The sequence below is a fragment of the Talpa occidentalis genome, unplaced genomic scaffold (assembly GCF_014898055.3).
Source record: "Talpa occidentalis isolate TD23 unplaced genomic scaffold, MPIMG_talOcc4v2.1 talOcc4.5, whole genome shotgun sequence".
NCBI classification, from domain to species: domain Eukaryota; kingdom Metazoa; phylum Chordata; class Mammalia; order Eulipotyphla; family Talpidae; genus Talpa; species Talpa occidentalis.
Window position 1 is genome coordinate 35,081,493 of NW_023604861.1, and position 12,419 is coordinate 35,093,911.

Here is a 12,419-nt window from a genome sequence, read left to right on the forward strand (position 1 = left end):
AAAAAGAAAAAGAGTTTTCCTACTTCAAACCCACTACAGAAAAACAAGTAATTTATATTCTTGACTTTTTATATCCTCTACCTTAAAATTATTTTATATTAAATAATATATGAATGTGCATAATACATAATATAAAAATTTTTGTTTTTCCCTCTTATTTGATTTCTAAAATTTTAATAACTATTTTCAGCACCATCAATAACTATACTGTCCTTCTGAGTTTGTACATGAACAGCATAAACTTAGCCCTGATTTATTCATTTCCATATTTTTTTGTCAGCAAATCTTACCTATATTGTTTGGAACAGTTTTTCCCTTTCCTTTGGTCTCATAATCAAAATAACTAGGTAAACCCTAACCAAATACAAACTTTGTTTGTATTTTCCCCATTCTTTCAAAATAATCAACACAGAGACCCTTATAACTTTTACCCTAATATTAGTCAAGGTTTTTCAGAGAAACAGAACCAACAGGAGATTTATTACAAGGAACCGGATCATGTAATTTTGGAGTCTGAGAATTAGCACAAATTGCTCTCTGTAAGTTGGAAACCCAGGGAAGTGGTGATACAAATCAGTCCAAGTGAGAATGCCGAAGAACCAGGGGAACCATGGTTTAAATCCGAGTTCAAGGGTCAGAAAGATAAGTAAGCCCAGCTCAATCGGTGAAGCAGTAAGAAGGGATCAATTCCTGCATCCTATGCATTTTGTTTCATTTAGGTCCTCAATGGATTTAAGGATGATCAGGCATAGTGGAAAGGATACTCTAATTTACTGAATCCACTGTTTGAAATGTTAATCTCATGTGGAAATATCCTCAGAGACAGCATTCAAAACCAATATTTAATCTGAGCATCCATGACCCCTTCAAGCTAATGCATACAATTAGTCATCACAACCCTGTACCTTCTTTTAAAATATTTATTCAGAGTTTCACTTATGCATGATTTTCCCCTTTTATCCTTTATAAGCCATAATTTGTATATGGCTTTTTTCCCCATGAATGGTCTATGTCTTGAATGAATCTTGATGACTCCTACCCTCCCCTGATGTACAGGCATAATTTTTTCATCTAAATAGTTTTAGTTCTAACTGGGATTCTCTAACTTGCATATCTGATGTTGGTTTACTGTTTCTCATATACTACACCATCCATACAACAATCAGTTATCAGCCTTCTCCTGTGTCTCATGCATCATCACACTGTTTGGGATACGGTGGTCAAACAAACAAGCACACCCAGATTCTTTAGTTTTGGACTTTCATTATCATGAGGGAAGTTCTTTAGTATTTGATAACAGTTATTAAACAATAACTAAAGTAGAAATTCAAAGGATAATTTGAGATTGTGACAAATTCCATTAAGGAAATATACAAGGTAATGTGTAAATGGGAAGCTCCTTCACATTGTGGATCTTTGTAGGAAAACTTCTCTGAGGAACTGAGTTTGAGCTAATATCCATATGGGAGTGAGGATCAGTCACTCAGAGGCCCTCAGAAAAATTCTAAGAAGGGAATAGAGCAAGGCAAAAGATCTTGAGGTGGGAATGATTTTGAGATTTTAGATAATCAACATGGTTATGGAATAGTAATAAGGATGGGAATAGGGGTTATAACATGTAGCATCAAATACGGGCAGAGTCCAATTGTGTAAGATTTTGTATGCCACAGAAAGAAGTTTAGAGTTTACTCTAGCACAATGGTCTGCAGGAAATGATACCTAAAGGTGCATTTCCAAAAGATCACACTGATAATGCTTTGTAGAATGAACTTAATGTGGTAAGGAGTCAGGGAAAACAGACATCTGCTACGTTAATCTAGGCAATAATAAAAACTAGCATGATGTGTACATTGTCATCCTGCATTTATGGGTGTTCTTAAAAAAATAAAAATAGAACAATATTATCAAGAAATTCCACTTCTGGGTGTTTATCTGAAGGAAATGAAAATACAAGCCCAAAGAAAATATGCACCTCCATCTTTATTGCAGCATTATATACAATAGCCAAGATGTGAAAGCAGCCTGAATGTTCATCAGTGAATGAAGTGATAAGTAAAATGTGATATATATACCCAATGGAATATTAGTTAGTGTTAAAAAAGATGGAAATAATTTCATTTGTTACAACATGGATGGTTTTTGCTGCATTATGATTATTGAAATAAGTTAGAGAAGGGCAAATACCGTATGTTCTCACTTAAAAGAAAACAAACACAAAACATTAACAACAAAAATCCAAGATCATAATGCACAGAACTGACTGGTGCTTGCCAGAGGTAGGAAGTCAGAGGTGGGAAAAATGAATAAGGGAGGTTGAAAGGTACAAGCTTCCATTTATAAAATAAAGAAGCTCTCAGGATGTAAAGTAACATGCTTGCTATAGTTAGTAGTACTGTGTAGTTTATTTGAAAAGTTGCTAATGTAGATTTCAAAGTTCTCATCACAAGAAAGAAGTATTATAACTGTATTGTAACTATGTATAGTATTGGATATTAACTAGCATTAACATGGTGACCATTTTGCAATATGTGCAAATATTAAAAAACTATTATATATCTGAAGCTAATATAGTTTGATACATCATTTATATCAATAAAATATTTTGCACAAAAGATTCAATATATCTGTGATCTCTTAGCTACTTTCTGTGCCAAGAATTATGCTATTTCTATTTATGTTATCTGACTATTCTCAAAATAGTCCTGTGATATGAGTATTTTAAAAAATAAAGAAATTTAAGCAAAAAAAGATTAGTTGCTTGTCCAAAGTGATAGTCTGTGGCACAACTTGGATTAAAATCCATATTGTCCTGGTAAATAGAGACCCTCTTTGTTCCATTTTCTTAATTAATATATTATCTTTTCCTGATGGCTAAAACACTATTTCAAACAGCTATATTATTATATATCCATATGTGTATATATACTTGTGTGTGTGCATGTAGTTATATCATATGTATGTAAGTATATGTTTTATATGAATAAATATACTTGAATATCATGTATGATTTTAAGCCTTAAAGCCATTATTTAAAAAATGTTAATGTCATTTCCTTCAGCTAGATCTTTAGAACAATTATTTAAAAAATTAAGTAAGCTTAATATTTAAAATTAGTTTGAAGTAAAACAAAATGAAAGTATAACATAATGATTACTCATGTTTTGCTACTGGATCATTTTGCATTTTAAATATCCCCTGTGTGTACCTTACCCCACTTTGAAAATTCTTGGAAGAGAGGTATGTATTCTTTTTATCCTCTGTCCCATAGAATTTTGTCTTCAATATATTCTTTCATTGACTAATACATAATTAGAAACCTATATAACATAAAACTGAATTCAACTCACAGTGAAATTCCTATGTTATCTAGACATGGAAAACAAACCCTGAATGTTATGTCATGAGCTCTGTGTGGTTTTTAGGTAAAGATCAGAGACAATTTTGTTAACTGATTAGTCTTCCCGTAAACAATGCTTTCTCCAATTATGACCTCTGCACTACTCTGCAAATGGATCCTGGCTATCTACATGCATACCCCATAAAGTCCCTCCCTTTCTCTTAGTCTCAGATATCTTACAAATCAATAGTCTTTACTGTGTGTTTACTTTCATCCTCATTCAAGTGAAAAATAGGATGTTAAAGTGAATGTGCCTTTTCAGCCATACTGCCTCCCACAAGGCAGACTTCTTTCTTGCAATTTTCTTACAATGGATAATGTTGATAAAGTGGAATATAAAGTAATGGAGGGTACTTTCTCTAGACATTTCTGTGGGTAATGTTTCTTTAAAAAATCATTCACATCCTACACTTCTAAGAGGTAAGGCAAAATTTCTCCTCTAGACAGCAAGCAAGTAAATGAGCACTAAGGTGGTAGCTGAAGAGGAAGATGGACAATCTGACACCTGATGGGTTGCGTCTTGCTGTAATCTCAAATTTGCTCTTGCCCATGGGGAAATTAGAAGGGAATAGCAATAAACCACTGCTTGCTGACAAAGCAGACTGCTTTGTGAAGGCATTCCAGCCTATTGACAAATACATGGCAAAGTATTTAATTTATCAGAGCACATGGTAGTTCATTTTCCATTCTAGGGTCAGCCGACTATTTATCTAGATCTTGAAATGCATATCCAGTGCATCAAAGTAAAGAGACTGTGTGAAGGCAATGAGAGTTAAATATAGATGGACATATAGGTCTTAGAGACATCTATACATATATATAATTTAGACATTATTTATAAAATGTAAATCATTTTATTTTTATCTTCAGTTTATTTCATTCATTCCTTTAAAAAAATAAATAAGGGCCTCCCACTGGTGCAGCGGCTTGAGTGCAGTGCTTTGAAGCTGTCCGAAGCCTCTGCAGTACATGTTTGATTCCCGGCCAGCCAGTGAGATACCCACATGGCACGGCATACCTCTCCTGTCTCGCCTGCTGCTCCCCTCAGCAGTATTTTTGGTCCGTCTGCCTGTTCTGCTCCCTGTGCTGTCTTTGGTGAATCCTCTCACCCTCCCGTGCTTCTGGCCTGTACCCCAGTTCTTGTATAACTAAATAAATCTTTAAAAAATAAATAATTAAGACTAGTCCAAATCTTACATAATGTCATTTGTTCAAAAAAGAATAGCAATTAGAATTTAGGGGTAACACAGATATTTGAGCACACACAAGAATTTTCTTTGCTTATTCTTCATTTTCTTTAAGGTTGAGACACAACGTTTAAGCTCTGACTTATTTCAAACAATGTTTGAAAATACTGAGTATTAAAATACTCAATTGAGTATTAAAATACTCAAATACTCTTTGCCTTGTGTTCCCTCAGATATTAAGATACTTAGCAATGTTGAACAAGAGGAAAGGGAAGTAGTTTGCTATAAATTGCAATTAAAACATTAGTACCTCTTTTTCTTTTTTTTTTCATATATTTTATGACTACTATCTGGATCCAAGAGAATGCTTTGAGATGTAAGATGTCTGTTGCTGGAAGAGCTTCTTTCTACCCAGCTTCACTTTGGGTTATATGGGGCAAAAAAAAATCTCATTTTTTAAAAATAATAATCATAGATTCTTCTCAATTTTCATGTAGCTATTTAAATAGGTGTGCTTTCTAGAATTCATTATAAGAAAATATTTGTTTTCTATGTGTTCAATTTTACAAAGAAAAATTTCAGTTAACTATTTTATAGAGCTACCTGTTTGTCAAGAACAATGTAATATTCTGGAAATACAAAGAAGAATAGGAATTCCCTTATTGATGATGAGTTTAAATTCAGTAAGGAAGCTGGAAAATATGGGGTTTAATGGGGGTACACAATTTACAATGTAAGAGATGGCAAAAAGATTGTAGAGTCTTGGTGATATTTGATCTAAGTTTTAGATGATGAATAACTGTCCACTAGGCAACTTGGAAATATTCAGAGTATAAATGTGTGTGTGTGTGTGTATGTAATGGCCATGGGTGACGTATTCAGAGAGTAGCTGACAGAAGAAGACAAACAAGCACAAGTGCCTGAAACAGACTGTCACAATAGAGGAAATATGAGGGATAGGCCTTTGGCCGACAAAGAAAAACAAAGAAAGAGGAATCTGGAGTTATAGGTAGGGACAAGATCAAGGAGAGACTGTGTATCATACCAAGGAGTTTTATTTATCCGGTAGTAAACGGGGAACTGTTACAGGGTTTTAATCAGGAACAAACGTGATTAGATTTGCATTTTAGAAAAATCAATCTGGCAGTAAAAGCCAGATGGATTGTGCAAGACTGGAGACAAAACTATTTAGGAGTTTATTATTATAAATCAGACTGTGACTAGGGTCTGCACTAGGGTAATAGCAGTGTCAATTGAAAAACAGAGATCAGATACAAAAATGTTAAGGAGGTACAGCTCTGAGAGAATCTGACAATTGATTTGTTCATGATCTGGTAGCAGGAATTGTAGACACAACTGTTCAGTTTATGGGTTTGAAGACAGCGTTGGACTCAGAAATTTGGAACCCAATATCTAGTACAAAGGCCAGAGTTGAAGACATGAAAGAGATTGAAAATACTCCAAAATCTTTTTGAATTATAAAGGTTAAGAAGAGCAATGATAAAAATCTTGAAGTGAAAAACAAATGCTTAAGACACAGGCAGAGAAATTAGAGCCAGCAAAGACAGAAAGACTGGTTGGTGGAAATGAAAGGGAACATAGAAATAGGGGTAATATTAAAACTCATAAGGGGAAGACTTTCCAGAGATAGCTAGTAGTATCAAATGCCTCATAGTGGTCAAGTAAGCGGAGGACCTAAAATATCCTTTGGATTTGGTAATTGCAGATTATTATACTCTTTATAAAATTAGAGTCAGTATAGTAAAGGTATGGTCACCAGATAGCAATAGAAGAAATAGTGGGCATTGTTAAATGAAAATAATGACAGTAGTGTCATACGTGATAGAAGGAAGAAATTAGAAATACTGCTGATAGCTCCATTAATTCCACATTAAATGGTATATTTTTTTTTTTAAAAAAATGGATCTAGATTAGTTAAAATGCATAGTAGAAACTAGGGCAACCACTAAAGTTTTTAAATAAATAGACATGAAAAACAAAGGAAGGAGAATAAAAGGGATCATATGTAATGCTCTATTGAAAGACAAGAAAGGAGAATAATAAGGAAAAACACACTCGCAAAATCGTATATTGCATGATTACGTTCATATAACATTCTTAAAATGAAATTTTAGAGATGGGGACAGTTTAGTGGTATCCAGGTATGAGGAAAGCTGGAAAGCATAGATATGCTTAAAAAGTATGTAGGGGATTGGGGCCTACCCTGGTGGTGTAGGCGTTTGAGCGCAGTGCTATGAAGCTGTCTGCAGCCTCTGCAGTGCCGGTTCGATTGCCGGTTCGATCCCCGCCGGCCACAGAGCAACCCACATGGCGCGTCACACTTCTCTTGTCTCACCCGCTGCTCCCCTCAGCAGTGTATTTCAGTCAGTCTGCCTGTTTCAGTCATCTGGCCTGTCCCCGGTTCTTGTATGCATGAATAAATAAATCTTTTTTTTTAAAAAAAAGAAGAAGATATGCAGGGTAAATGGTTTTCAGGTTTTTCTGCCCTTTGCTATTAGGGTTGCCCTGCCTGATGGGGGCACCTGCATTTTGTTACGTTGTTATAGTTGTGTTGTTTAATTCTGTGGGCCATGGCAGCAGCATTGAGATATCTGCCAAGAGAAGCAGAGGCAAGAGAGTGGCAGGAGAGAGAAGGGGAGAAAGAAGGCCAGAGAAGCCCAGAGTGAAGACTTGCTGGGGACTTGGAGGCCTGCCAGCCTCCTGGCCCCCTGCCACCCCTGCCTGCCATGTGCCTGGTTGCTGCACTAAACGTAAAAGCTCAATAAAAGCCTGAGAAAGCCAATGAGGGCTCCAGGACTCTCCTTTCCCAGTCTGTCTGCTCGAATCATAGAAATCCTGCACTGTCTCATCCTGCGCCTACAAGGTAGCACAAACGTGTGGTAATTGAACAGTTCTGTATGCTAATTAAAGTAGAGGTTACATAAACTTGCATATGTAATAAAGTTGTGTGGACAATACAATATAAATTCTGTGGATTGTAGCAATGTCTGTTTCCTGGTTTTTGTATTGTGCTAGAGTTATTCAACTTATTACATTGGGGAAAATTAGGTTAACGACTGTTAACAGACTTTCTTGCTACAGTTTTTGCAATTTCCTGCAAAATATTTACAAAGAAATTTAAAATAAAAAAATGTGGGCATTGTTTTTGAACCTGTATTGGATTCACAGGACTTAATTAGCTTAACTTGTCGCAATTATACACTAGGGATTTAAATTAGAACATTTAAAAAATATTACTTATCTACATGGGGAATTCTTTCCATGAATCTCAAAGAAGAGATAAATATTAGCTAGTTTATAGGTCATATTACCCTGTGCACCTAGGATCTTTATGAGTGTGCAGATCATTCTATGGAGGATGCAGCAGAACTCAGTGGTCTCTCACCTCTCTATATGGCACGTTATGTCTGTCAAAGTTTTCTTACGTGTAAAAACAAAGTCACACAGTCACAGGTTATCTTAATTTTTTCAAATTAGAATATTTGTATCATAAGTTAAACACTGCAAACAATAACATTATAGATAAAATCAGGAAAGGAAGTTATTTTCCGGTCTCATCCATTACAGAATGTAGCTTTAGTTACTACATGTCTGATTGTTGTCTTTAATACATGAAATATAATCAAAATCAGAAATTTTTAAGGATATTGTGCAAAATATTGGGCAGCACAGTAAGAAATAAATATAAGGGTTAATAAGGGTTATCTTATTAAGAAGATGAAAAGTGCAAGTCACTAAGATGAATGCAAATGTTAAATGTATAGGAAAAATATAGGAAGTATTTTAAGTAAAAGTTTTATGACTACCTAGAAAATAAAGTCATGAGCATAGAAAATATTATGACCATTCTAAGAACAATTTGTGCTAAATTAAAATTTATTAACTTTCTAGACACGGGTAATGATCAGAATGCATTTTAAATATCATTGCTCGGTTAAAGTGTTATATTTAAGGGACATTAAAATTAGAGTGAATCTACATAATGCTAGCCTGGACAGTACAAAATATGATGAGTCAATATGAGAAGCAATTGAAGGGACTGGATTTGTTAACTTGGATTTAAAAGGTAAAATTTCAAAGAGACATTAGAAATTTCTTGACAGAATTATTATCTATATTTAATGGAAGGGAAAAGGAAATTTCACTTTAAATAGCATGATTAGCCCAAATAGAGAAATATAGTTTGGGTTAAAATAAGGAAATTAAAATATTAAAATAGACAAAATTCAGAAATAAGACCTATGTTATCAAGCGATGAGTTCATATTATTAGGACGACTAATGAAAAGATGTCAAGACATTTCTCAAGTATGTGGCATATAGTTTCTTATCTTGAAATCATACTACCGAAATAATTTCAAGTTTCCCTCCAAATCTAACACACGCACTTCTTGGACATATAACAATGATGTACATATGTAATGGGTACATAAACATGAATAATTTGGAAAAATAAAAAATCTAGTACATAAATCAGTGATTTGAATAAAGTGGGGGTGACCACCTGTCAGGGAATAAGAGGCGCAGCTTTGGTATAGCTGTGCTCTGAAGCCTGTGTTGACATTATGCAGCAGAGATTCTGGTGAATGTCTTTTTTTTTAAGATTTGTTTATATATACAAGATCTGGGGTACAGGCCACAGGTGTAGGGGGATGAGAGTATTCACCATAGCAGTAGAGAACAGAACAGGTACATCAATTGAGATACACTGCTGAGAGGAGCAGTGGGCGAGGCAGGAGAGGTCTCCTGTGCCATGTGGGTCAGCTCCCTGGCTGGGGGCGTGCAGCAGTGACTGGATCACTTCCTTGCACTGCGACTTAACCCCTTGTGCCACCATGCAGGCCCGCTGGTGACTGGCTTTGAAGAGAGAATTCCTGCTAGCCTCTATGAAGTCAAATGTATGCAGGCAGCTGTAGGATTAACTAATAAAGAGATAAACTAGTGTAGCAATGAATAGTAAGAGAAGTGACAGACATTTAAATATATCAGTTTAATATTTCCCCTCTCTCATGCAGAAAATAGAAGTAAATGTCAGTGTAAGTTTCTTGTGGTCATTTGGTAGTAGGTGACAAGAACTTTAAAATGGTAACAGATTAACTTGAATTATGAGGGGAATTTGTGCGCCCTTTTCTTCTTCATACGTTAAATATATTAACTATGGTGGATTACAAATACCTTGGTGGTAGGTGTATTGTGGTAACATACATTTGAAGAGGTATGAGCCTATATCCCTAAATCATATACAGTGTTATAAAACTATGTGTCCTCAATACAAAACACAACTGATAATTTTTCACTTTAAAAAATAATTAGTAGAAGAACTGGGGTATAGGCAAGAAGTGTTGGGGGTGGTGGTTAGAGGATTCACTGGAGACAGAGTGGGGAGCAGAACAGGCAGATCTACTGAAATACACTGCTGAGGGGAGCAGCAGGTGAAGCAGGAGAGGGCTGCTGCACCCTGTGGGTTAGCTCCCTGGCCAATGATTAAACTCAGGCCATAGCAGTGATAGCACTGAGACTTAACCCCTAAGCCACCAAGGAGGCTCACAACTGATAATTTTTTAAATTCAAAATTTTTTCCAAAATTCTTACCTTTTAGATGTCATTTTTTATATTCTAAATAAGACACTGATATTAAAATGAGAAGGGAGAAATATGTTAAAATATTTTGAGGAAAAGATAATAGTAAACATGAACTTCAGTTTATAGTGTAGATTCTTCTATTGGTGACTGTCAAGCAGTTTGCTCATCTTCAACTCTTACCCATAGTAGATTATGGCACAGTGATTACTCAGTTATAATATTCTGAAAGGAAAACTCTTTTTTAATGTAAAGATTCATGTTGAGCTTGGGGCTGTTCTGTAGGACGAGGATCAGAAGAAAATGTCAAGGTAGCAATAGGTCAGCTGACATTAGTGAGTGTAGATTGGCTCTTACTGAGGCCTGTAGAGTCAGTGACTGAACTGAGTGGCAGGAAATCCTCAGGTTCCAGCTGTCTGCAGCCTCCGTGATGCTGTGTGGAAACCCTTCATGCGCTCACCTATCTCATCAGGAAAATGCCCCACTTTAGGACATTATCATTCCCATTTCTTCCTTGGCTCCATTTTTGCTTTTGGGGGTAAGAATCACCTCTTTGTACTACCTTATTTCATTCTTTCTATTATCTCCTTTCCTTTTTTCCTTTCCGAATTTTTTCAAATGACCGTTTCTCTCTTCCCATATCCACATTTTTCTATTTTTCTTTTCTAAATGATATTCTGGAAAGCACTAATGCACAGCAAGATAACTTTGAATATGCAGCCTCAGATCCCTAACTAGTAAGTTACACTTTTGTTAGTTTTATTAGAGTCTATAGAACATGAGGATGCATTCTTATTCTTTCTGGGGTTTCTGATCTTCCACCTATCCCCAGGGTTGCTATAGTTCCCCACCTGTCCTAATTTTGTGCAATTCTCTTTCAAGATCATTGCCTTTTGAGATATAGGAAGATCATTCTTTAGTATGATGTATACTGTTGGTTAAAGAGAAAAGAGTTTAAAGTTTCTAGCTCTTTCTCCTCCACCAATTATCACAACACCTATCACAACCACACTCTACCACCAGCAAAGAAAAGTGCTAATTGGAGCGATCAAAGGACCTTAATTAGACTTCTTCTTGTTGAGGAACATCATTAGTTGGAGGGACCACCTCTATTGGGGGAGGGATGGCTTTTTCCTTTTGGAAATTTTTAATAAATGCAGAGTGATAAAGTGGACTCCTCCCTCACAATCCTCAAAGACCCTATTTCATCTTTTTTCTAAGCACCTATCTCTATATCTTTTTCTCTGTCATGAATCTGAAGAAATATGGCATAGTTAGCCCCCTTATTTATGTGAACAGTCAGGTAAGATTTCCCTGAAGGTCACTACTATGGACACCGTTCCATTCCTAAAAAATCTTTCAGTTTGAAGGCTAAGACACCTTTCCCTAGACAGCAGGTAAATCTCTGTGTTGACCTATCTCTACTCTGAGAACTGATATGATCCAGGATTGCTTACTCCTGCTGCTGGAAGAGGAAAGTCTATGTATGGCTGTGAAAGGTGGAAGGACAGACAGTTCTGTAGTTCTGGACTTAAGGTCATCTTCAGTTTAAGAGAGGCTTCCATTGCTCCCAATAGAACTTCCACACCTGAGTTTGCAGCACAAATCTAATAGTGACTTGTTTCCTTAGGCACTGTAAAATCCTGACTGATAGATGCACTAAGATGTAAAACACACAGTATGTTCTCTTCCCCTCTCCTCCCCCATGCCATCACTATTCTATTCTATTCTATTCTATTCTATTCTATTCTATTCTATTCTATTCTATTCTATTCTATTCTATTCTATTCTATTCTATTCTATTCTATTCTATTCCATTATATTATATTATATTTGAACCAACTTAGAAAAAAAATAGAAGGAAATACTTCTCAACTAAAATGATTTGTATTCTATGATGCATTATAAATATTATAATAAAATATTATAATAAATATAATTATAATAATAATTATCCCTTAGTTAACCAAAAATCCTTGCACCCTCAGCTTTTTTTAGGAAAAAAAAAGTCAAATAACCCCAAAAAGAAATAGATTGATGCTAGGTTTTGGGTAAAAATGCAATTTTCAGAGTTTCACTTGTATTCACTGGAGTTTCAGTCTGATCTATGCCCATAAAATGAGGATTGATGTTTAGAATCATGTCCCTGAGGCATTGCCAGATTCTGAATCATGAAAGATTCAATTACCTTCAATAAACTGAACTTAACTATCTCAGGAAAGGTGATGAATACAA